Genomic DNA, 26,466 nt, shown 5'->3' on the forward strand with positions numbered 1-26,466 from the left:
CACCAGTACTGTCTCACCTCCAACCTCCCCAACACCAGTACTGTCACACGTAAACCTCCCCACCACCAGTACTGTCACACCTCCAACCTCCCCACCACCAGTACTGTCACACCTCCAACCTCCCCACCACCAATACTGTCACACCTCCAACCTCCCCACCACCAGTACTGTCTCACCTCCAACCTCCCCACCACCAGTACTGCCATACCTCCAACCTCCCCACCACCAGTACTGCCACACCTCCAACCTCCCCATCACCAGTACTGTCACACCTCCAACCTCCCCACCACCAGTACTGCCACACCTCCAACCTCCCCACCACCAGTACTGCCACACCTCCAACCTCCCCACCACCAGTACTGTCACACCTCCAACCTCCCCAACACGAGTACTGTCACACCTCCAACCTCTCCACCACCAGTACTCACACCTCCAACCTCCCCACCACCAGTACTGTCACACCTCCAACCTCCCCACCACCAGTACTGCCACACCTCCAACCTCCCCACCACTAGTACTGTCACAACGCCAACTTCCGCACCACCAGTACTGCCACACCTCCAACCTCCCCACCACCAGTACTGTCACACCTCCAACCTCCCCAACACGAGTACTGTCACACCTCCAACCTCTCCACCACCAGTACTCACACCTCCAACCTCCCCACCACCAGTACTGTCACACCTCCAACCTCCCCACCACCAGTACTGCCACACCTCCAACCTCCCCACCACTAGTACTGCCACACCTCCAACCTCCCCACCACCAGTACTGTCACACCTCCAACCTCCCCACCACCAGTACTGTCACACCTCCAACCTCCCCACCACCAGTACTGTCACACCTCCAACCTCCCCACCACCAGTACTGTCTCACCTCCAACCTCCCCACCACCAGTACTGTCTCACCTCCAACCTCCCCACCACCAGTACTGTCTCACCTCCAACCTCCCCAACACCAGTACTGTCACACCTCCAACCTCCCCACCACCAGTACTGTCACACCTCCAACCTCCCCACCACCAGTACTGTCACACGTAAACATAGAAACATAGAAACCTGGAAAATAGGTGCAGGAGTAGGCCATTCAGCCCTTCTAGCCTGCACCGCCATTCAATGAGTTCATGGCTGAACATGCAACTTCAGTACCCCATTCCTGCTTTCTCGCCATATCCCTTGATCCCCCTAGTAGTAAGGACTTCATCTAACTCCCTTTTGAATATATTTAGTGAATTGGCCTCAACTACTTTCTGTGGTAGAGAATTCCACAGGTTCACCACTCTCTGGGTGAAGAAGTCTCTCCTCATCTCGGTCCTAAATGTCTTACCCTTATCCTGAGACTGTGGCCCCTGGTTGTGGACTTCCCCAACATTGGGAACATTCTTCCTTCATCGAACCTGTCTAAACCCGTCAGAATTTTAAACGTTTCGATGAGGTCCCCTCTCATTCTTCTGAACTCCAGTGAATACAAGCCCAGTTGATCCAGTCTTTCTTGATAGGTCAGTCCCACCATATCGGGAATCAGTCTGGTGAATCTTCGCTGCACTCCCTCAATAGCAAGAATGTCCTTCCTCAAGTTAGGAGACCAAAACTGCACACAATACTCCAGGTGTGGCCTCACCAAGGCCCTGTACAATTGTAGCAACACCTCCCTGCCCCTGTACTCAAATCCCCTCGCTATGAAGGCCAACATGCCATTTGCTTTCTTAACCGCCTGCTGTACCTGCATGCCAACCTTCAATGACTGATGTACCATGACACCCAGGTCTCATTGCACCTCCTCTTTTCCTAATCTGTCACCATTCAGATAATAGTCTGTCTCTCTGTTTTTACCACCAAAGTGGATAACCTCACATTTATCCACATTATACTTCATCTGCCATGCATTTGCACATTCACCTAACCTATCCAAGTCGCTCTGCAGCCTCAAAGCATCCTCCTCGCAGCTCACACTGCCACCCAACTTAGTGTCATCTGCAAATTTGGAGATAGGACATTTAATCCCCTCGTCTAAATCATTAATGTACAATGTAAACAGCTGGGGTCCCAGCACAGAACCTTGCGGTACCCCACTAGTCACTGCCTGCCATTCTGAAAAGTACCCATTTACTCCTACTCTTTGCTTCCTGTCTGACAACCAGTTCTCAATCCACTTCAGCACACTACCCCCAATCCCATGTGCTTTAACTTTGCACATTAATCTCTTGTTTGGGACCTTGTCGAAAGCCTTCTGAAAGTCCAAATATACCACATCAACTGGTTTTCCCTTGTCCACTTTACTGGAAACATCCTCAAAAAATTCCAGAAGATTTGTCAAGCATGATTTCCCTTTCACAAATCCATGCTGACATGGACCTATCATGTCACCTCTTTCCAAATGTGCTGCTATGACATCCTTAAGAATTGATTCCATCATTTTACCCACTACTGAGGTCAGGCTGACCGGTCTATAATTCCCTGTTTTCTCTCTTCCTCCTTTTTTAAAAAGTGCGGTTACATTGGCTACCCTCCACTCGATAGGAACTGATCCAGAGTCAATGGAATGTTGGAAAATGACTGTCAATGCATCCACTATTTCCAAGGCCACCTTCTTAAGTACTCTGGGATGTAGTCCATCAGGCCCTGGGGATTTATCGGCCTTCAATCCCATCAATTTCCCCATCACAATTTCCCGACTAATAAAGATTTCCCCCAGTTCCTCCTCCTTACTAGACCCTCTGACCCCTTTTATATCCGGAAGGTTGTTTGTGTCCTCCTTAGTGAATACCGAAATAAAGTACTTGTTCAATTGGTCTGTCATTTCTTTGTTCCCCGTTATGACTTTCCCTGATTCTGACTGCAGGGGACCTACGTTTGTCTTTACTAACCTTTTTCTCTTTACATATCTGTAGAAACTTTTGCAATCCGCCTTAATGTTCCCTGCAAGCTTCTTCTCGTACTCCATTTTCCCTGCCCTAATCAAACCCTTTGTCCTCCTCTGCTGAGTTCTAAATTTCTCCCAGTCCCCAGGTTCGCTGCTATTTCTGGCCAATTTGTATGCCACTTCCTTGGCTTTAATACTATCCCTGATTTCCCTTGATAGCCACGGTTGAGCCACCTTCCCTTTTTTATTTTTACGCCAGACAGGAATGTACAATTGTTGTAGTTCATCCATGCGGTCTCTAAATGTCTGCCATTGCCCATCCACAGTCAACCCCTTAAGTATCATTCGCCAATCTATCCTAGCCAATTCACGCCTCATACCTTCAAAGTTACCCTTCTTTAAGTTCTGGACCATGGTCTCTAAATTAACTGTTTCATTCTCCATCCTAATGCAGAATTCCACCATATTATGGTCACTCTTCCCCAAGGGGCCTCGCACAATGAGATTGCTAATTAATCCTCTCTCATTACACAACACCCAGTCTAAGATGGCCTCCCCACTAGTTGGTTCCTCGACATATTGGTCTAGAAAACCATCCCTTATGCACTCCAGGAAATCCTCCTCCACCGTATTGCTTCCAGTTTGGCTAGCCCCATCTATATGCATATTAAAGTCACCCATTATAACTGCTGCACCTTTATTGCATGCACCCCTAATTTCCTGTTTGATGCCCTCCCCAAAATCACTACTACTGTTTGGGGGTCTGTACACAACTCCCACTAACGTTTTTTGCCCTTTGGTGTTCTGCAGCTCTACCCATATAGATTCCACATCATCCAAGCTAATGTCTTTCCGAACTATTGCATTAATCTCCTCTTTAACCAGCAATGCTACCCCACCTCCTTTTCCTTTTATTCTATCCTTCCTGAATGTTGAATACCCCTCGATGTTGAGTTCCCAGCCCTGATCATCCTGGAGCCACGTCTCCGTAATCTCAATCACATTTGTTAACATCTATTTGCACAGTTAATTCATCCACCTTATTGCGGATACTCCTTGCATTAAGACACAAAGCCTTCAGGCTTGTTTTTTTAACACCCTTTGTCCTTTTAGAATTTTGCTGTACAGTGGCCCTTTTTGTTCTTTGCCTTGGGTTTCTCTGCCCTCCACTTTTCCTCATCTCCTTTCTGTCTTTTGCTTTTGCCTCCTTTTTCTTTCCCTCTGTCTCTCGGCATTGGTTCCCACCCCCCTGCCATATTAGTTTAACTCCTCCCCAACAGCACTAGCAAACACTCCCCACCACCAGTACTGTCACACCTAAACCTCCCAACCACCAGTACTGTCACACCTAAACCTCCCCACCACCAGTACTGTCACACCTCCAACCTCCCCACCACCAGTACTGTCACACCTAAACCTCCCCACCACCAGTACTGTCACACCTCCAACCTCCCCACCACCAGTACTGTCACACCTAAACCTCCCCACCACCAGTACTGTCACACCTCCAACCTACCCACCACCATTACTGACACACCTCCAACCTCCCCACCACCATTACTGACACACCTCCAACCTCCCCACCACCAGTACTGTCACACCTCCAACCTCCCCACCACCAGTACTGTCACACCTCCAACCTCACCACCATCAGTACTGTCACACTTAAACCTCCCCACCACCATTACTGACACACCTCCAACCTCCCCACCACCAGTACTGTCACATGTAAACCACCCCACCACCAGTACTGTCACACCTAAACCTCCCCACCACCAGTACTGTCACACCTCCAACCTCCTCACCACCAGTACTGTCACATGTAAACCTCCCCACCACCAGTACGGTCACACCTCCAACCTCCCCACCACCAGTACTGTCTCACCTCCAACCTCCCCACCACCAGTACTGTCTCACCTCCAACCTCCCCACCATCAGTACTGTCTCACCTCCAACCTCCCCACCACGAGTACTGTCACACCTCCAACCTCCCCACCACCAGTACTGTCTCACCTCCAACCTCCCCACCACCAGTACTGCCACACCTCCAACCTCCCCACCACCAGTACTGCCACACCTCCAACCTCCCCATCACCAGTACTGTCACACCTCCAACCTCCCCATCACCAGTACTGCCACACCTCCAACCTCCCCACCACCAGTACTCTCACACCTCCAACCTCCCCATCACCAGTACTGTCACACCGCCAACTTCCGCACCACCAGTACTGTCACACCTCCAACCTCCCCACCACCAGTACTGCCACACCTCCAACCTCCCCATCACCAGTACTATTACACCGCCAACTTCCGCACCACCAGTACTGTCACACCTCCAACCTCCCCACCACCAGTACTGCCACACCTCCAACCGCCCCACCACCAGTACTGTCACACCTCCAACCTCCCCAAAACGAGTACTGTCACACCTCCAACCTCTCCACCACCAGTACTCACACCTCCAACCTCCCCACCACCAGTACTGTCACACCTCCAACCTCCCCACCACCAGTACTGTCACACCTCCAACCTCCCCACCACCAGTACTGTCACACCTCCAACCTCCCCACCACCAGTACTGCCACACCTCCAACCGCCCCACCACCAGTACTGTCACACCTCCAACCTCCCCAAAACGAGTACTGTCACACCTCCAACCTCTCCACCACCAGTACTCACACCTCCAACCTCCCCACCACCAGTACTGTCACACCTCCAACCTCCCCACCACCAGTACTGTCACACGTAAACATAGAAACATAGAAACAAAGAAAAAAGATGCAGGAGAAGGCCATTCAGCCCTTCTAGCCTGCACCGCCATTCAATGAGTTCATGGCTGAAAATGCAACTTCAGTACCCCCTGCCTGCTTTCTCGTCATACCCCTTGATCCCCCTAGTAGTAAGGACTTCATCTAACTCCCTTTTGAATATATTTAGTGAATTGGCCTCAACTACTTTCTGTGGTAGAGAATTCCACAGGTTCACCACTCTCTGGGTGAAGAAGTCTCTCCTCATCTCGGTCCTAAATGGCTTACCCTTATCCTGAGACTGTGATCCCTGGTTCTGGACTTCCCCAACATTGGGAACATTCTTCCTGCATCGAACCTGTCTAAACTCGTCAGAATTTTAAACGTTTCGATGAGGTCCCCTCTCATTCTTCTGAGCTCCAGTGAATACAAGCCCAGTTGATCCAGTCTTTCTTGATAGGTCAGTCCCACCATCCCGGGAATCAGTCTGGAAAATCTTCGCTGCACTCCCTCAATAGCAAGAATGTCCTTCCTCAAGTTAGGAGACCAAAACTGTACACAATACTCCAGGTGTGGCCTCACCAAGGCCCTGTACAACTGTAGCAACACCTCCCTGCCCCTGTACTCAAATCCCCTCGCTATGAAGGCCAACATGCCATTTGCTTTCTTAACCGCCTGCTGTACCTGCATGCCAACCTTCAATGACTGATGTACCATGACACCCAGGTCTCGTTGCACCTCCTCTTTTCCTAATCTGTCACCATTCAGATAATAGTCTGTCTCTCTGTTTTTACCACCAAAGTGGATAACCTCACATTTATCCACATAATACTTCATCTGCCATGCATTTGCCCACTCACCTAACCTATCCAAGTCACTCTGCAGCCTCATAGCATCCTCCTCGCAGCTCACACTGCCACCCAACTTAGTGTCATCCGCAAATTTGGAGATAGTACATTTAATCCCCTCGTCTAAATCATTAATGTACAATGTAAACAGCTGGGGCCCCAGCACAGAACCTTGCGGTACCCCACTAGTCACTGCCTGCCATTCTGAAAAGTACCCATTTACTCCTACTCTTTGCTTCCTGTCTGACAACCAGTTCTCAATCAACGTCAGCACACTACCCCCAATCCCATGTGCTTTACCTTTGTACATTAATCTCTTGTGTGGGACCTTGTCGAAAGCCTTCTGAAAGTCCAAATACATCACATCAACTGGTTCCCCCTTGTCCACTTTACTGGAAACATCCTCAAAAAATTCCAGAAGATTTGTCAAGCATGATTTCCCTTTCACAAATCCATGCTGACTTGGACCTATCATGTCTCTACTTTCCAAATGCGCTGCTATGACATCCTTAAGAATTGATTCCATCATTTTACCCACTACTGAGGTCAGGCTGACCGGTCTATAATTCCCTGTTTTCTCTCTTCTTCCTTTTTTAAAAAGTGCGGTTACATTGGCTACCCTCCACTCGATAGGAACTGATCCAGAGTCAATGGAATGTTGGAAAATGACTGTCAATGCATCCGCTATTTCCAAGGCCACCTTCTTAAGTACTCTGGGATGTAGTCCATCAGGCCCTGGGGATTTATCGGCCTTCAATCCCATCAATTTCCCCATTACAATTTCCCGACTAAAAAAGATTTTCCCCAGTTTCTCCTCCTTACTAGACCCTCTGACCCCTTTTATATCTGGAAGGTGGTTTGTGTCCTCCTTAGTGAATACCGAACCAAAGTACTTGTTCAATTGGTCTGCCATTTCTTTGTTCCCCGTTATGACTTTCCCTGATTCTGACTGCAGGGGACCTACATTTGTCTTTACTAACCTTTTTCTCTTTACATATCTGTAGAAACTTTTGCAATCCGCCTTAATGTTCCCTGCAAGCTTCTTCTCGTACTCCATTTTCCCTGCCCTAATCAAACCCTTTGTCCTCCTCTGCTGAGTTCTAAATTTCTCCCAGTCCCCAGGTTCGCTGCTATTTCTGGCCAATTTGTATGCCACTTCCTTGGCTTTAATACTATCCCTGATTTCCCTTGATAGCCACGGTTGAGCCACCTTCCCTTTTTTATTTTTACGCCAGACAGGAATGTACAATTGTTGTAGTTCATCCATGCGGTCTCTAAATGTCTGCCATTGCCCATCCACAGTCAACCCCTTAAGTATCATTCGCCAATCTATCCTAGCCAATTCACGCCTCATACCTTCAAAGTTACCCTTCTTTAAGTTCTGGACCATGGTCTCTAAATTAACTGTTTCATTCTCCATCCTAATGCAGAATTCCACCATATTATGGTCACTCTTCCCCAAGGGGCCTCGCACAATGAGATTGCTAATTAATCCTCTCTCATTACACAACACCCAGTCTAAGATGGCCTCCCCACTAATTGGTTCCTCGACATATTGGTCTAGAAAACCATCCCTTACGCACTCCAGGAAATCCTCCTCCACCGTATTGCTTCCAGTTTGGCTAGCCCCATCTATATGCATATTAAAGTCACCCATTATAACTGCTGCACCTTTATTGCATGCACCCCTAATTTCCTGTTTGATGCCCTCCCCAACATCACTACTACTGTTTGGAGGTCTGTACACAACTCCCACTAACGTTTTTTGCCCTTTGGTGTTCTGCAGCTCTACCCATATAGATTCCACATCATCCAAGCTAATGTCTTTCCTAACTATTGCATTAATCTCCTCTTTAACCAGCAATGCTACCCCACCTCCTTTTCCTTTTATTCTATCCTTCCTGAATGTTGAATAGCCCTCGATGTTGAGTTCCCAGCCCTGATCATCCTGGAGCCACGTCTCCGTAATCCCAATCACATTTGTTAACATCTATTTGCACAGTTAATTCATCCACCTTATTGCGGATACTCCTTGCATTAAGACACAAAGCCTTCAGGCTTGTTTTTTTAACACCCTTTGTCCTTTTAGAATTTTTCTGTACAGTGGCCCTTTTTGTTCTTTGCCTTGGGTTTCTCTGCCCTCCACTTTTCCTCATCTCCTTTCTGTCTTTTGTTTTTGCCGCCTTTTTCTTTCCCTTTGTCTCTCGGCATTGGTTCCCATCCCCCTGCCATATTAGTTTAACTCCTCCCCAACAGCACTAGCAAACACTCCCCACCACCAGTACTGTCACACCAAAACCTCCCAACCACCAGTACTGTCACACCTAAACCTCCCCACCACCAGTACTGTCACACCTAAACCTCCCCACCACCAGTACTGTCACACCTCCAACCTCCCCACCACCAGTACTGTCACACCTCAAACCTCCTAACCACCAGTACTGTCACACCTCCAACCTCCCCACCACCAGTACTGTCACACCTCCAACCTCCCCACCACCAGTACTGTCACACCTAAACCTCCCCAACACCAATACTGTCACACCTCCAACCTCCCCACCACCAGTACTGTCACACCTCCAACCTCCCCACCACCAGTACTGTCACACCTTCAACCTCCCCACCACCAGTACTGTCACACCTCCAACCTCCCCACCACCAGTACTGTCACACCTCCAACCTCCCCACCACCAGTACTGTCACACCTCCAACCTCCCCACCACCAGTACTGTCACACCTAAACCTCCCCACCACCAGTACTGTCACACCTCCAACCTCCCCACCACCAGTACTGTCACACCTAAACCTCCCCACCACCTGTACTGTCACACGTAAACCTCCCCACCACCAGTACTGTCACACCTCCAACCTCCCCACCACCAGTACTGTCACACCTCCAACCTCCCCACCACCAGTACTGTCACACGTAAACCTCCCCACCACCAGTACTGTCACACCTCCAACCTCCCCACCACCAGTACTGTCACACGTAAACATAGAAACATAGAAACAAAGAAAATAGGTGCAGGAGAAGGCCATTCAGCCCTTCTAGCCTGCACCGCCATTCAATGAGTTCATGGCTGAACATGCAACTTCAGTACCCCCTTTCTGCTTTCTCGCCATATCCCTTGATCCCCCTAGTAGTAAGGACTTCATCTAACTCCCTTTTGAATATATTTAGTGAATTGGCCTCAACTACTTTCTGTGGTAGAGAATTCCACAGGTTCACCACTCTCTGGGTGAAGAAGTCTCTCCTCATCTCGGTCCTAAATGTCTTACCCTTATCCTGAGACTGTGACCCTTGGTTCTGGACTTCCCCAACATTGGGAACATTCTTCCTGCATCGAACCTGTCTAAACTCGTCAGAATTTTAAACGTTTCGATGAGGTCCCCTCTCATTCTTCTGAGCTCCAGTGAATACAAGCCCAGTTGATCCAGTCTTTCTTGATAGGTCAGTCCCACCATCCCGGGAATCAGTCTGGAAAATCTTCGCTACACTCGCTCAATAGCAAGAATGTCCTTCCTCAAGTTAGGAGACCAAAACTGTACACAATACTCCAGGTGTGGCCTCACCAAGGCCCTGTACAACTGTAGCAACACCTCCCTGCCCCTGTACTCAAATCCCCTCGCTATGAAGGCCAACATGCCATTTGCTTTCTTAACCGCCTGCTGTACCTGCATGCCAACCTTCAATGACTGATGTACCATGACACCCAGGTCTCGTTGCACCTCCTCTTTTCCTAATCTGTCACCAATCAGATAATAGTCTGTCTCTCTGTTTTTACCACCAAAGTGGATAACCTCACATTTATCCACATTATACTTCATCTGCCATGCATTTGCCCACTCACCTAACCTATCCAAGTCGCTCTGCAGCCTCATAGCATCCTCCTCGCAGCTCACACTGCCACCCAACTTAGTGTCATCCGCAAATTTGGAGATCGTACATTTAATCCCCTCGTCTAAATCATTAATGTACAATGTAAACAGCTGGGGCCCCAGCACAGAACCTTGCGGTACCCCACTAGTCACTGCCTGCCATTCTGAAAAGTACCCATTTACTCCTACTCTTTGCTTCCTGTCTGACAACCAGTTCTCAATCCACTTCAGCACACTACCCCCAATCCCATGTGCTTTACCTTTGTACATTAATCTCTTGTGTGGGACCTTGTCAAAAGCCTTCTGAAAGTCCAAATACAACACATCAACTGGTTCCCCCTTGTCCACTTTACTGGAAACATCCTCAAAAATTCCAGAAGATTTGTCAAGCATGATTTCCCTTTCACAAATCCATGCTGACTTGGACCTATCATGTCTCCTCTTTCCAAATGCGCTGCTATGACATCCTTAAGAATTGATTCCATCATTTTACCCACTACTGAGGTCAGGCTGACCGGTCTATAATTCCCTCTTTTCTCTCTTCCTCCTTTTTTAAAAAGTGCGGTTACATTGGCTTGCCTCCACTCGATAGGAACTGATCCAGAGTCAATGGAATGTTGGAAAATGACTGCCAATGCATCCGCTATTTCCAAGGCCACTTTCTTAAGTACTCTGGGATGTGGTCCATCAGGCCCTGGGGATTTATCGGCCTTCAATCCCATCAATTTCCCCATCACAATTTCCCGACTAATAAAGATTTTCCCCAGTTTCTCCTCCTTACTAGACCCTCTGACCCCTTTTATATCCGGAAGGTGGTTTGTGTCCTCCTTAGTGAATACCGAACCAAAGTTCTTGTTCAATTGGTCTGCCATTTCTTTGTTCCCCGTTATGACTTTCCCTGATTCTGACTGCAGGGGACCTACGTTTGTCTTTACTAACCTTTTTCTCTTTACATATCTGTAGAAACTTTTGCAATCCGCCTTAATGTTCCCTGCAAGCTTCTTCTCGTACTCCATTTTCCCTGCCCTAATCAAACCCTTTGTCCTCCTCTGCTGAGTTCTAAATTTCTCCCAGTCCCCAGGTTCGCTGCTATTTCTGGCCAATTTGTATGCCACTTCCTTGGCTTTAATACTATCCCTGATTTCCCTTGATAGCCACGGTTGAGCCACCTTCCCTTTTTTATTTTTACGCCAGACAGGAATGTACAATTGTTGTAGTTCATCCATGCGGTCTCTAAATGTCTGCCATTGCCCATCCACAGTCAACCCCTTAAGTATCATTCGCCAATCTATCCTAGCCAATTCACGCCTCATACCTTCAAAGTTACCCTTCTTTAAGTTCTGGACCATGGTCTCTAAATTAACTGTTTCATTCTCCATCCTAATGCAGAATTCCACCATATTATGGTCACTCTTCCCCAAGGGGCCTCGCACAATGAGATTGCTAATTAATCCTCTCTCATTACACAACACCCAGTCTAAGATGGCCTCCCCCCTAGTTGGTTCCTCGACATATTGGTCTAGAAAACCATCCCTTATGCACTCCAGGAAATCCTCCTCCACCGTATTGCTTCCAGTTTGGCTAGCCCAATCTATATGCATGTTAAAGTCACCCATTATAACTGCTGCACCTTTATTGCATGCACCCCTAATTTCCTGTTTGATGCCCTCCTCAACATCACTACTACTGTTTGGAGGTCTGTACACAACTCCCACTAACGTTTTTTGCCCTTTGGTGTTCTGCAGCTCTACCCATATAGATTCCACATCATCCAAGCTAATGTCTTTCCTAACTATTGCATTAATCTCCTCTTTAACCAGAAATGCTACCCCACCTCCTTTTCCTTTTATTCTATCCTTCCTGAATGTTGAATACCCCTCGATGTTGAGTTCCCAGCCCTGATCAACCTGGAGCCACGTCTCCTTAATCCCAATCACATTTGTTAACATCTATTTGCACAGTTAATTCATCCACCTTATTGCGGATACTCCTTGCATTAAGACACAAATCCTTCAGGCTTGTTTTTTTAACACCCTTTGTCCTTTTAGAATTTTGCTGTACAGTGGCCCTTTTTGTTCTTTGCCTTGGGTTTCTCTGCCCTCCACTTTTCCTCATCTCCTTTCTGTCTTTTGCTTTTGCCTCCTTTTTCTTTCCCTTTGTCTCTCGGCATTGGTTCCCATCCCCCTGCCATATTAGTTTAACTCCTCCCCAACAGCACTAGCAAACACTCCCCACCACCAGTACTGTCACACCTAAACCTCCCCACCACCAGTACTGTCACACCTCCAACCTCCCCACCACCAGTACTGTCACACCTCCAACCTCCCCACCACCAGTACTGTCACACCTCAAACCTTCCCACCACCAGTACTGTCACACCTCCAACCTCCCCACTACCAGTACTGTCACACCTCCAACCTTCCCACCACCAGTACTGTCACACCTCCAACCTCCCCACCACCAGTACTGTCTCAACTCCAACCTCCCTACCACCAGTTCTGCCACACCTCCAACCCCCCCACCACCAGTCGTGTCACACCTAAACCTCCCCACCACCAGTACTGTCACACCTCCAACCTCCCCACCACCAGTCGTGTCAGACCTAAACCTCCCCACCACCAGTACTGTCACACCTAAACCTCCCCTCCACCAGTACTGTCACACCTACACCTCCCCAGCACCAGTACTGTCACACCTAACCCTCCCCACCACCAGTACTGTCACACCTACACCTCCCCATCACAAGTCGTGTCACACCTAAAGCTCCCCTCCACCAGTACTGTCACACCTAAACCTCCCCACCACCAGTACTGTCACACCTCCTGGGTGATTCAGTGTCTCATCATCATAGGCGGTCCCTCGAAACAAGGATGACTTGCTTCCATGCCAAATAAAGGATGCATTCACAGGTGTTCCAATGAAGGACCTAATATTTCAGGTCCTGAACTGCATGTTTAAAGGTGGAAGATGCCTATGCTTGGAATTTGTTAACGTCGGGTGGCCATTGCACACCAGCCACCACATGGGCTTGACAGAGCGAGGTCTTGGTCCAGTGGCAAGCATTACCCAAGACTAACTGGAGACCAGCTCTGCTGCACGGACCTAGTGCGCACACTTATCGCAGTGTGGGCTGGCCCGTGCTGGCCCTGGGCCCTCGCCTCTTCTGGGCCCCAAACTCATGCCTCTCCTAGGCCTCGATCACATACCTTCACAGTCTCTCGCCTTTCCTGCTGTATCTGCCCATGCTCTAATCACCGACCTGGACTTTGATGACATCGCTCTTCACTGCCGTAACCCTCCTGCACCAGCCTGCGCTTCACCCTGATGTGTGGTATGCCTCCACGCTGCTCCTGCACCGCACACCGCCGCTGCTTTTAAGCTCAAGGTAGGTTGAAGGAGAATGGGCAAGGTTGAGCGAGGCTCCTTCAAGGCAAGTGCAGGTGAAATGTTGCGGAAGAAATGTGGGGCTATTACCGCGGGTCATTGACCAATGCCTGAAACATCGGCTGGGACCAAAGCGAGAGAAACGGCCAGCTGCACATGTGACATGGGACCTCGGAATGGCCCAGGCATCAACCTGCTCTCTGCTCATATCGCTCCCTCTCTTTACAACAATTCCAACTGCATTACCAATAGATTCTCCCCAAATCCCACAGTTATCTGTGCAAGCTTTTCCCAGTGAGAAGCCCACGATTCTCCGAGATTCTCAGCCGCAAGTTCACTATTCTTGTCCAGGAGCTCGCGATCTCCCATATGAGCCTCCCATAAAAAGTAGATCAACAGGTCACCTCAGGAACACTGAGTGTGAACTCTCACCTTTCACTCTCGGTTTAATGCCTCATCCGAAAGACGGCACCTCCGACAGTGCGACGCTCCCTCAGTACTGCCCCTCCAGCAGTGCGGGGCTCCCTCAGTACTGCCCCTCCGACAGTGAGGCGCTCCCTCAGTACTGCCCCTTCGACAGTGCGGCTCTCCCTCAGTACTGCCCCTTCGACAGTGCGGCGCTCCCTCAGTACTGTCCCTCCGACATTGCGGCGCTCCCTCAGTACTGCCCCTTTGACAGTGTGGCGCTCCCTCAGTACTGCCCCTTCGACAGTTTGGTGCTCCCTCAGTACTGCCCCTCCGACAGTGCGGCGCTCCCTCAGTACTGTCCCTCCGACAGTGCGGCGCTCCCTCAGTACTGCCACTTCGACAGTGTGGTGGGTAGGTGGGGTTCCGGGATATGGGGAGAAGGGTAGGTGGGGTTCCGGGATATGGGGAGAAGGTGGGGAGGTGGGGTTGGGGGATATGGGGAGAAGATGGGTAGGTGGGGTTCCGGGATATGGGGAGAAGGGTAGGTGGGGTTCCGGGATATGGGGAGAAGGTGGGGAGGTGGGGTTGGGGGATATGGTGAGAAGATGGGTAGGTGGGGTTCCGGGATATGGGGAGAAGGGTAGGTGGGGTTCCGGGATATGGGGAGAAGGTGGGGAGGTGGGGTTGGGGGATATGGGGAGAAGATGGGGAGGTGGGGTTCCGGGATATGGGGAGAAGGGTAGGTGGGGTTCCGGGATATGGGGAGAAGATGGGTAGGTGGGGTTGGGGATATGGGTCAGTGGGATTGCGGATATGGGGATGGGGTTGGGGTGTGTTGGGAAGATGCTGGAGAGCTGCCGGCACCGGTATAACCGAAAGCCCCAGCCTGAGCTGCCCCCTTCAGGCAGGGGTAGGGGGGCATTAGGACGATATACGTGTCCAGGCTGGCCGCTGCTCGGTAACAGATCCCTGTGTGACAGAGTGTGGGTTGGATCGACGGGGGAGATGCTGAACACACTGATTCACCACTGCGAGGCAGTGCTGCACTGGGCTTTTGCTGCGGGATGGTGACCTGCTCCAAGGATCGCTCCATCGCCCCACTGGGCCTTGGCCTCACCCAGCGACATTGCCCTGACCAGGGTCCTGGTGGGTCAGCTGGCAACGGGGTGGATTTTGATGACAAATATATCGTGTCAGCCTCTGGGGACAGAACCATTGAGATATAGTGGATTTATTTCTCAGGCTGGGTATCTGGGTGTGCTGTCAGTGGAATCTCGGCCTTCAGTGGACAAGCACTGACTTCAGCACAATCAGTTTATGAACGGAACAGGAAAAGCTTGACTCGACTAGCCCGTACCTTGTTACAGGACTCAATCCCACCTTCCCACCATATTCCTCAGTCCCAGCATATCCTTCAGCCTTTCAGTCCCACAGTACCTCAGCCTCTCAGTCCCTCAGTCCCTCAGTCCCCAGTCCCCCAGTCCCTCAGTCTCTCACTCCCTCAGTCTCTCAGTTCCTCAGTTCCTCAGCCCATCAATCCCAGAGTCCCTCAGTCCCTCAGTTCCTCATTCCCTCAGTCCCACAGTCCCTCAGTCCCTAATTCTCTCCCTCAGTACTGCCCCTTTGACAGTGCAGCGCTCCCTCAGTACTGCCCCTTCGACAGTGTGGTGCTCCCTCAGTACAGCCCCTTTGACAGTGCAGCGCTCCCTCAGTACTGCCCCTTCGACAGTGTGGTGCTCCCTCAGTACTGCCCCTTCGACAGTGTGGTGCTCCCTCAGTACTGCCCCTCCGACAGTGTGGTGCTCCCTCAGTACTGTCCCTCCGACAGTGTGGTGCTCCCTCAGTACTGTCCCTCCGACAGTGCAGCGCTCCCTCAGTACTGTCCCTCCGACAGTGTGGTGCTCCCTCAGTACTACCCCTCCGACAGTGCAGCGCTCCCTCAGTACTGCCCCTCCGACAGTGCAGCGCTCCCTCAGTACTGCCCCTTCGACAGTGCAGCGCTCCCTCAGTACTGCCCCTCCGACAGTGTGGTGCTCCCTCAGTACTGTCCCTCCGACAGTGCGCCGCTCCTTCAGTACTGCCCCTCCGACAGTGTGGTGCTCCCTCAGTACTGCCCCTCCGACAGTGTGGTGCTCCCTCAGTACTGTCCCTCCGACAGTGCGCCGCTCCTTCAGTACTGCCCCTCCGACAGTGCAGCGCTCCCTCAGTACTGCCCCTCCGACAGTGCAGCGCTCCCTCAGTACTGCCCCTCCGACAGTGCGGCGCTTCCTCAGTACTGCCCCTTTGACAGTGCAGCGCTCGCTCGGTACTGCCCCTTTGACAGTGCAGCGCTCCCTCAGTACTGCCCCTTTGACAGTGCAGCGCTCCCTCAGTACTGCCCATCCGACAGTGAGGCGCTCCCTCAGTACTGCCCCTTTGACAGTGTGGTGCTCCCTCAGTACTGCCCCTTCGACAGTGCAGCGCTCCCTCAGTACTGCCCCTTCGACAGTGTGGTGCTCCCTCAGTACTGCCCCTTCGACAGTGCAGCGCTCCCTCAGTACTGCCCATCCGACAGTGAGGCGCTCCCTCAGTACTGCCCCTTTGACAGTGTGGTGCTCCCTCAGTACTGCCCCTTCGACAGTGCAGCGCTCCCTCAGTACTGCCCCTTTGACAGTGAGGCGCTCCCTCAGTACTGCCCATCCGACAGTGAGGCGCTCCCTCAGTACTGCCCCTTTGACAGTGCAGCGCTCCCTCGGTACTGCCCCTTTGACAGTGAGGCGCTCCCTCAGTACTGCCCCTTGACAGTGCAGCGCTCGCTCGGTACTGCCCCTTTGACAGTGAGGCACTCCCTCAGTACTGCCCCTTTGACAGTGCAGCGCTCGCTCGGTACTGCCCCTTTGACAGTGAGGCACTCCCTCAGTACTGCCCCTTTGACAGTGCAGCGCTCACTCGGTACTGCCCCTTCGACAGTGCGCCGCTCCTTCAGTACTGCATTGGGAGTGTCAGACTGGATTGTGGACTCAAGCCGGTGGAGTGGGACTTGAACGCACAACTGCTGACTCACAGGCCAAATGCTGCCCGCTGTGCCATGGCTGACACAACAGCATGAGGAGTACAGGGGAGTGTCGGACTGTGGGTTTCGCAGCTGGGGAGAGACTGGATGGGAGAGGCCAGGGCAGCAGAGACGATGGTAAGATCGATGCACAGAGACAGGCCGAGCCGGTTATGATGGAACTCGAAGGGCTTCCAGCACGGTTTGTATTCCGGTGCAAAGAGGGGCTGATTGCACATCCAGGGTTACGGGGTGGGTAATCGGGCTGTATCAGACCCAAACTTTACATCTCTCAGCATCACCGATATGGAAGCATTTGGAGAACGCTAACTCCTGGAGGGCCAGATGTTGAGAGGATGTGCTGTACTTTGTGTGTGCGATGGGGGTGTGAGACGGGAGCATGAGTGTCTCTTGTACAATCATAGAATCATTCTGTGCAGAAGGTCATTCGGCACATTGTGCCTGTGCTGGCTCTTTGACAGAGCAATGCTCGTAGCCCTGCAAATATTTCCTTTTCAAGTATTCAACCAGGAAGGGATGAACAAGCTGGGTCTCTTTTCTCTTGAAAAAAGAAGGCTGAGGAGTTACCGAATAGAGATTTTTAAATTTATGAAAGGTTTTGATCGAGTGGATACAGAGAGAATATTTCCACTTGTGAAGTGGAGTATAACTGGAGGCCATCAATATAAGATAGTCACCAAGAAATCCAATTGGGAATTCAGGAGAAACTTCTTTACCCAGAGAGTGGTGAGAATGTGGAACTCGCTGCCACAGGGAGGGGTTGAAGAGTATCAATGTATTTAAGGCAATGCTGGATAAACACATCAGGGAGAAGGGAATAGAAGGATATGCTGGTAGGGTGAGATGAAGAGGGGTGGGAGGAGGCTCGAATGGAGCATAAACGCCGGCACGGACTGCTTGGGCCGAATGGCCTGTTTCTGTGCCATGTATCCGATGTAGTCCAATTGAAAGTTGCTCTTGTCTTTTCAAAGAAGAAGCATATAAATTGGCCAAAAAAAGCAGCAAACCTGAGGACTGGGAGAAATTTAGAATTCAGCAGAGGAGACCAAAGGGTTTAATTAGAAGGGGGAAAATAGACTATGAGAGGAAGCTTGCTGGGAACATAAAAACTGACTGCAAAAGCTTCTATAGATATGTGTAGAGAAAAAGATTAATGAAAACAAACGTAGGTCCTTTGCAGTCAGAATCAGGTGAATTCATAATGGGGAACAAAGAAATGGCAGACCAATTGAACAAATTCTTTGGTTCTGTCTTCACGAAGGAAGACACATATAACCTTCCGGAAATACTAGGGGACCAAGGGTCTAGCGAGAAGGAGGAACTGAAGGAAATCCTTATCAGTCAGGAAATTGTGTTAGGTAAATTGATGGGATTGAAGGCCGATAAATCCCCAGGGCCTGATAGTCTGCATCCCAGAGTACTTAAGAAAATGGCCCTAGAAATAGTGGATGCATTGGTGATCATTTTCCAGCAGTCTATCGACTCTGGATCAGTTCCTATGGACTGGAGGGTAGCTAATGTAACACCACTTTTTAAGAAAGGAGAGAGAGAGAAGGTGAATAATTATAGACCGGTTAGCCTGACATCAGTAGTGGGGAAAATGTTCGAATCAATTATTAAAGATGAATAGCAGCGCATTTGGAAAGCAGTGACAGGATCGGTCCAAGTCAGCATGGATTTATGAAAGGGAAATCATGCTTGACAAATCTTCCAGAATTTTTTGAGGATGTAACTAGTAGAGTGGACAAGGGAGAACCAGTGGATGTGGTGTATTTGGACTTTCAAAAGGCTTTTGACAAGTTCCCACACAAGAGATTAGTGTGCAAAATCAAAGCACATGGTATTGTGGGTAATGTATTGACGTGGATAGAGAACTGGTTGGTAGACAGGAAGCAGAGAGTCGGGATAAACGGGTCCTTTTCAGAATGGCAGGCAGTGACTAGTGGGGTGCCGCAGGGCTCAGTGCTGGGACCCCAGCTATTTACAATATACATCAATGATTTAGATGAAGGAATTGAGTGTAATGTCTTCAAGTTTGCAGATGATACTAAGCTGGGTGGCGGTGTGAGCTGTGAGGAGGATGCTAAGAGGCTACAGGGTGACTTGGACAGGTTAGGTGAGTGGGCAAATGCATGGCAGATGCAGTATAATGTGGATAAATGTGAGGTTATCCACTTTGGTGGCAAAAGCATGAAGGCAGAATATTATCTGAATGGCAGCAGATTAGGAAAAGGGGATGTGCAATGAATCCTGGGTGTCATGATACATCAGTCATTGAAAGTTGGCATGCAGGTACAGCAGGCGGTGAAGAAGGCAAATGGTATGTTGGCCTTCATAGCTAGGGGATTTGAGTATAGGAGCAGGGAGGTCTTTTTTTTTTTTTAATTCGTAGCCAATCGTTCCAATTCTTTGTCAAATCACAAACGCCAGAGGTCACCTTGCACACGCCAAGGATCACTCTGCGCCAATGCTCTTAGCCAAAAGGCCTAGAGCCACTGCACCGTTCCTGGAAGTACTGCAATACCAGGTTCGTGCCATGGAGGTGGATGGGTCAAGCCACCCCACCCACCTCCTATTTCCAAAAAAGCAAGCATATACCTTCCTGATCCAGGGAGAACCACCTTGGGGTTATGGTGGTTACTCCCCTGTCAGGTCAGTTACGCATGATCTTAGCCAAAAGGCCGAGAGCAGGGAGGTCTTACTGCAGTTGTACAGGGCCTTGGTGAGGCCTCACCTGGAATATTGTGTACAGTTTTGGTCTCCTAATCTGAGGAAGGACGTTCTTGCTATTGAGGGTGTTGTGTATGGAGAAAGAGTCAGACTGAACACTGTGAGCTCAAAGTAAAGTATGACCTTAGACTTTTATTGCAGGTCTCCAGAGTGCTTCTCCAACCTGTGAAGCCTTCTTAAATACCTGTTCTCTGGGGGAATGAGCCCTCTGGTGGCTGCACAGAGTAAATACAAGTCCACATATATAACAACATTCCCCCCCCAAAGTCAATGGTGTAACTATTTACAATGTGAGTCGATTTGGTGCCCTTCTTGCCCTGGTTGATCATCTCGGTGTGAAAGCTGGTGTTGTTGAATCATTTGTTGGGCCCTCGCTGGGCTGCTGTGCAGCTGGCCTTGCTGGGCTGCCTGGTGTGTTGGGTCCTGCTGGCTGCTGGCTGCTGTGGATGATGGGTTCTGCTTTGTGGTCAACCGTGGTGTCAGTTGCCACTGGTGTGTATGTTGGGGGACCAAAAAAGGTAGGGTCCAAGGTGGGTTGCTCAGGATAGTCCGTGAATCTGAGTTTGATTTGGTCCAAGTGTTTCCGGTGAATGAGTCCATTTGAAAGTTTGACCTGAAACACCCTGCTCCCCTCTTTGGCCATGACAGTGCTGGGAAGCCACTTCGGACCTTGTCCATAATTTAATACAAATACAGGATCGTTGACTTCAATCTCGCGTGACACATTTACGCTATCATGGTAAGCACTTTGTTGAAGCTGCCTGCTCTCTACCTGTTCATGTAGATCAGGGTGAACTAACAAGAGCCTTGCCTTGAGTACTTTTTTCATGAGCAGTTCAGCAGGTGGGATCCCAGTGAGCGAGTGGGGTCTCGTGCGGTAGCTAAGCAGGACTCGGGATATGCGAATCTGCAGTGAGTCTTCAGTTACCTTCTTCAAGCCTTGCTTGATGATTTGCACTGCTCTCTCTGCCTGACCATTAGACCCTGGTTTAAACGGGGCAGATGTGACATGTTTGATCCCGTTACGGGTCATGAATTCTTTGAACTCGGCACTGGTAAAACATGGCCCGTTGTCACTCACCAGGACATCGGGTAGGCCGTGAGTGGCAAACATGGCCCGCAGGCTTTCAGTGGTGGCAGCGGATGTGCTAGCCGACATTGTCTCACATTCAATCCACTTGTAGTACGCGTCTACAACCACAAGGAACATTTTACCCAAGAACGGGCCTGCATAGTCGACGTGTACCCTAGACCACGGTTTGGAGGGCCAAGACCATAAACTTAGTGGCGTCTCCCTGGGTACATTGCTTAACTGTGAGCATGTATTACATCTGTGAATACAGGACTCTAAGTCCGCATCGATACCGGGCCACCACACGTTGGATCTGGCTATCGCTTTCATCATTACATTGCCTGGGTGGGTACTGTAGAGGTCATTGATGAAGGTGTCTCTGCCCTTCTTGGGGACCACTACTCGATTGCCCCACAGAAGGCAGTCTGCCTGTATAGACATTTCATTTATAGCTGCTGGAATGGCTTTATCTCTTCCTGCATTTCCACTGGGACACTGGGCCAACTCCCGTGAAACACACAGCTTTTGACTAGAGATAATAAGGGCTCCTGGCTTGTCCAGGTTTTGATCTGCCGGGCAGTGACAGGTGATTGCTCACTCTCAAATGCTTCCATAACCATGGCTAGATCTGCGGGCTGCGCCATTTCCACCCCCGTGGTGGGCAATGGCAGCCTACTGAGAGCATCGGCGCAGTTTTCTGTGCCTGACCTGTGGCGGCTGGCGTACTTGAATGCGGACAACGTGAGCGCCCATCTCTGGATGCAGGCCGATGCGTTGGTATTTATTCCTTTATTCTCGGAGAATAGGGATATAAGTGGCTTATGTTCAGTTTCCAATTTGAATTTTAGCCCAAACAGATATTGATGCATTTTCTTTACCCCATAGACACACGCTAATGCTTCTTTTTCAATCATGCTGTAGGCTCTCTCAGCCTTAGACAGATTCCTGGATGCATAAGCAACCGGTTGCAGTTTCCCGAAATCATTAGCTTGGTGCAATACACACCCGACGCCATATGACGACGCATCACATGCTAGTACCAAACGCTTACATGGATCATACAACACAAGCAATTTGTTTGAGCATAACAATTTTCTCGTTTTTGCAAAGACATTTTCTTGGCTTTTGCCCCAAACCCATTCGTCTTCTTTTCGTAGTAAGACATGCAGTGGTTCTAACAGTGTGCTGAGACCCGGTAAGAAGTTACCAAAGTAGTTCAGGAGTCCCAGAAATGACACTGTGCCGTTCTGTGGCCTTGGTGCATTCTCGATTGCCTCTGTCTTCACGTTGATGGGCCTGATGCTGTCCGCTGCAATCCTCCTTCCCAGGAACTCCACTTCAGGCGCCAGGAAAACACACTTCGAGCGTTTTAACCTGAGCCCCACGCAGTTGAGTCGACTAAGAGCCTCCTCCAAGTTCTGCAGATGCTCGACCAAGATGTTGCCCTGGAAGACCACGATGTGTGGGACCGACTTCAGTAAGCTTTCCATGTTTCTCTGGAATATCGCCGCCGCCGATCGGATTCCAAACAGGCATCTTTTATAAACAAAATGACCTTTGTGTGTGAGGACCTTCGATGATTCCTCCAATTCCTGCGTCATGTAGGTTGAAGTCAGATCCAGCTTCGTGAACGTCTTTCCTCCTACCAGCGTTGCAAAGAGGTCATCGGCCTTTGGTAGTGGGTATTGGTCCTGCAGGGAGAAACGATTGATAGTTACTTTGCAATCGCCACAGATTCTGACGGTGCTGTCTCCCTTGAGGACTGGGACAATAGGACTGGCCCACTCGCTGAACTCGATCGGTGAAATGATGCCCTCTCGTTGCAGCCGGTCTAGCTCGATCTCTACCCTTTCTCTCATCATGTACGGTACTGCTCTGGCCTTGTGATGGATGGGTCGCTCCACCGGAATTAGGTGGATCTACACTTTTGCTCCTTGGAATTTCCCGATGCCTGTTTTGAACAGCGAAGGAAATTTGTTAAGACCTGGGCACATGAATTGTCGTCAGCGGGCGATAGTGCTCGGACGTTGTCCCAGTTCCAGCGTATCTTTCCCAGCCAGCTCCTGCTGAGCAGCGTGGGACCATCGCCCAGTACCACCCAGAGTGGTAGCTTGTGCACCGCTCCATCGTAGGAGACCTTTACGGTAGCACTGCTGATTACAGGAATCAGTTCTTTAGTGTAAGTTCTTATTCTCGTGCGAACTGGAGTTAAGACTGGCCTTGAGGCCTTGTTGCACCACAACCTTTCGAAAGTCTTTTTGCCCATGGTGGACTGGCTCGTGCCTGTGTCCAGCTCCATTGACACCGGGAGTCCATTTAGTTCAACATTCAGCATTATCGGGGGACAATTTGTGGTGAATGTGTGCACCCCATGTACCTCTGCCTCCTCTATCTGAGGCTCTGGTTCATCGTGATCCTCCGTGGATCTGTCTTCCTCTGCAACATGGTGGTTTGCAGGTTTAACAGGTTTAGCAGGTCGCTTGCACACTCGTTGGAGGTGTCCCATTGTTCCACAGCCCTTGCAAACGTATCCTTTGAATCGGCATGAATGGAAACGTTGATCACCCCCGCAGCGCCAACAAGGTGTTAATGGCCTTGCATTCATCACCCTTGATAGTGGAATCTGAGACATCTGCAGACGTGTAGCTGCAGGTATGTGTGACCTGCCCTGTACGTTACGATTCGAAAACAACATCACTTTGTTCACAGTACTTGTAGCAGCACTTGTGTGCTGAGAGATTTGCTTAGTATTGTCACTGGTGGCAATGAACGTCTGGGCTATCGCTATGGCCTTACTCAAGGTTGGGGTCTCTACAGTGAAAAGTTTGCAAAGTATGGTTTCATGGCCAATGCCAAGTACGAAAAAGTCCCTGAGCATGTGCTCCAAATGTCCTTCAAATTCGCAATGTCCTGCAAGGCGTCTCAGCTCAGCGACATAACTCGCCACTTCCTGGCCTTCAGAACTTTTGTTGGTACCTCGCCATCAGAATACTTTCCTTCGGGTTCAAATGCTCTCGGACCAGTGTGCACAAATTGTCGTACGATTTCTCCGTGAGTTTCGCTGGAGTGAGCAGATTCTTCATGAGGACATATGTTGGTGCCTCACAGACGGTGAGGAGGATCGCCCTTCGTTTGGCAGCACTCTCTTCCCCATATAGCTCGTTGGCTACGAAGTATTGGTCGAGTCGCTCAACAAAAGTTTCCCAATCTTCTCTCTCCGAAAATTTCTCCAGGATGCCCACTGTTCTCTGCATCTTTGGGTTCGCTATCTGTATCTTGTCACCAGTTGGTGTGTATGGAGAAAGAGTCAGACTGAACACTCTGAGTTCAAAGTAAAGTGTGACCTTAGTCTTTTATTGCAGGTCTCCAGAGTGCCTCTCCAACCTGTGAAGCCTCCTAAAATACCTGTGCTCCCATGGGATTATGTGATCCCTTGGGACTCTGGGATATGAGCCCTCTGGTGGCTGTACAGGATAAATACAAGTCCATATATGTAACAGAGGGAGTGCAGCGAAGGTTCACCAGACTGATTCCCGGGATGGCGGGACTGACATATGAGGAGGGACTGGATCGACTGGGCCTGTATTCACTGGAGTTTAGAAGTATGAGAGGGGATCTCATAGAAACATATAAAATTCTGATGGGACTGGACAGGTTAGATGCAGGAAGAATGTTCCCAATGTTGGAGAAGTCCAGAACCAGGGGACACAGTCTAAGGATAAGGGGTAAGCCACTTAGGACTGAGATGAGGAGAAACTTCTTCACTCAGAGAGTTGTTAACCTGTGGACGTCCCCACTGCAGAGAGTTGTTGATGCCAGTTCGTTGGATATCTTCAAGAGGGAGCTAGATGCAGCTAAAGGGATCAAGGGGTATGGAGAGAAAGCAGGAAAGGGGTACTGAAGTGAATGATCAGCCATGATCTTGTTGAATGGTGGTGCAGTCTCGAAGGGCCGAATGGCCTACTCCTGCACCTATTTTCTATGTTTCTATAACTGTGGTGCACTGGGTCTGTGATAGGATGAGCCGCTGAGTCATAAGACGCTCCCTTATCCCGCAGGGGGAGTCTCTGAGACGGTCCACCAGCTCATCCTTGATGCCGAAGCCAACTCCATGGAGGTGACTTTTTTCTTCCGCACCTGCTCCCCATAACCCTTCACTCCCTTATATCTTCCTGGTGTTCAGTTCCACCGGTGCCAAAAGGCCAATTCTCATCCATGCCCTGACACTGAGTGCTGCCGTGGGAAGCATCAGAATAAAGGAAGACTTGCATTTATATTGCCTCAGGACGTCGCAAAGCGCTTTACAGCCAATGAAGTACTATTTGAAGTATGGTCACTGTTGCAATGTAGGAAACCCAGCAGCCAATTTATGCACAGCAAGCTCCCACAAACAGCAATGTGATAATGACCCAGATAATGTTTTAGTGATGTTGGTTGAGGGATAAATGTTGGCCCCAGGATACCGGGGAGAACCTCCTCTGCTCCACTTCAAAGTTATGTTGATAGACTATAGAAGCTGGGGTTGTTCTCCTTGGAGCAATGATGGTTGAGAGGAGAGGAGTCCCTCAATCCCTCAGTCCCTCAAATCCTCAGTCCCTCAGTCTACCAGTCCCTCAGTCCCTCAATCCCCTAGTCACTCAGTCTCTCAGTCCCTCAGTCCCCCAGTCCCTCAGTCCCTCAATCCCCCAGTCCCTCAGTCTCACAGTCCACAGTCCCTCAGTCCCAGCATGTCCCTTAGTCTCTCAGTCCCTCAGTCCCAGCATGTCCCTCAGTCCCTCAGCCCCTCAGTCCCAGAATGTCCCTCAGCCCTCAGTCTCTCAGCCCTTCATTCCCTCAGTCATTCAGTTCCCCAGTCCCGCAGTCCCACAGCCCATCAATCCCAGAGTCCCTCAGTCCCTCAGTCCCACAGTCGCTTAGTCCCTAATTCCCTCAGTCCCCCAGTCCCTCAGTCTCTCAGTCCCTCAGTCCCTCAGTCCCTCTGTCCTGCAGTCTCTCAGTCCCTCAATCTCTAAGTCCCTCAGTCCCTCATTCCCTCAGTCCCCCAGTCCTTCAGTCTCTCAATCCCTCAGTCCTGCAGTCTCTCAGTCCCTCAGTCCATCAAACTCTCAGTCCCTCAGTCCCTCTGTCACTCAATCCCTCATTCCTTCAAATCCTTAGTCCCTCAGTCACCAAGTTTCTCAGTTCCTCAGTCCCCCAGTCACTCAGTCTCTCGGTCCCTCAGTCCCCCAGTCCCTCAGTCCCTCAATCCCCCAGTCCCTCAGTCTCACAGTCCCACAGTCCCTCAGTCCCAGCATATCCCTTAGTCTCTCAGTCCCTCAGTCCCAACATGTCCCTCAGTCCTCAGTCCCAACATGTCCCTCGGTCCCTCAGTCTCTCAGTCCCAGCATGTCCCTCAGTACCTCAGTACCAGCATGTCCCTCAGTACCTAAGTCCCAGCATGTCCCTCAGTCCCTCAGCCCCTCAGTCCCAGCATGACCCTCAGCC

The 26,466-nt window shown here is 50.2% G+C and overlaps 2 pseudogenes; one reads left to right on the forward strand and one right to left on the reverse strand.

Annotated features, from left to right (window-relative positions):
• The window catches only part of LOC139255402 (F-box/WD repeat-containing protein 1A-like), a 441,926-nt pseudogene that overhangs the window by 126,554 nt on the left and 288,906 nt on the right, over positions 1-26,466 (forward strand).
• Positions 19,671-19,875, reverse strand: LOC139260513 (U2 spliceosomal RNA; annotated as a pseudogene).

The sequence above is a fragment of the Pristiophorus japonicus genome, chromosome 3 (assembly GCF_044704955.1).
Source record: "Pristiophorus japonicus isolate sPriJap1 chromosome 3, sPriJap1.hap1, whole genome shotgun sequence".
Lineage (NCBI taxonomy): Eukaryota > Metazoa > Chordata > Chondrichthyes > Pristiophoridae > Pristiophorus > Pristiophorus japonicus.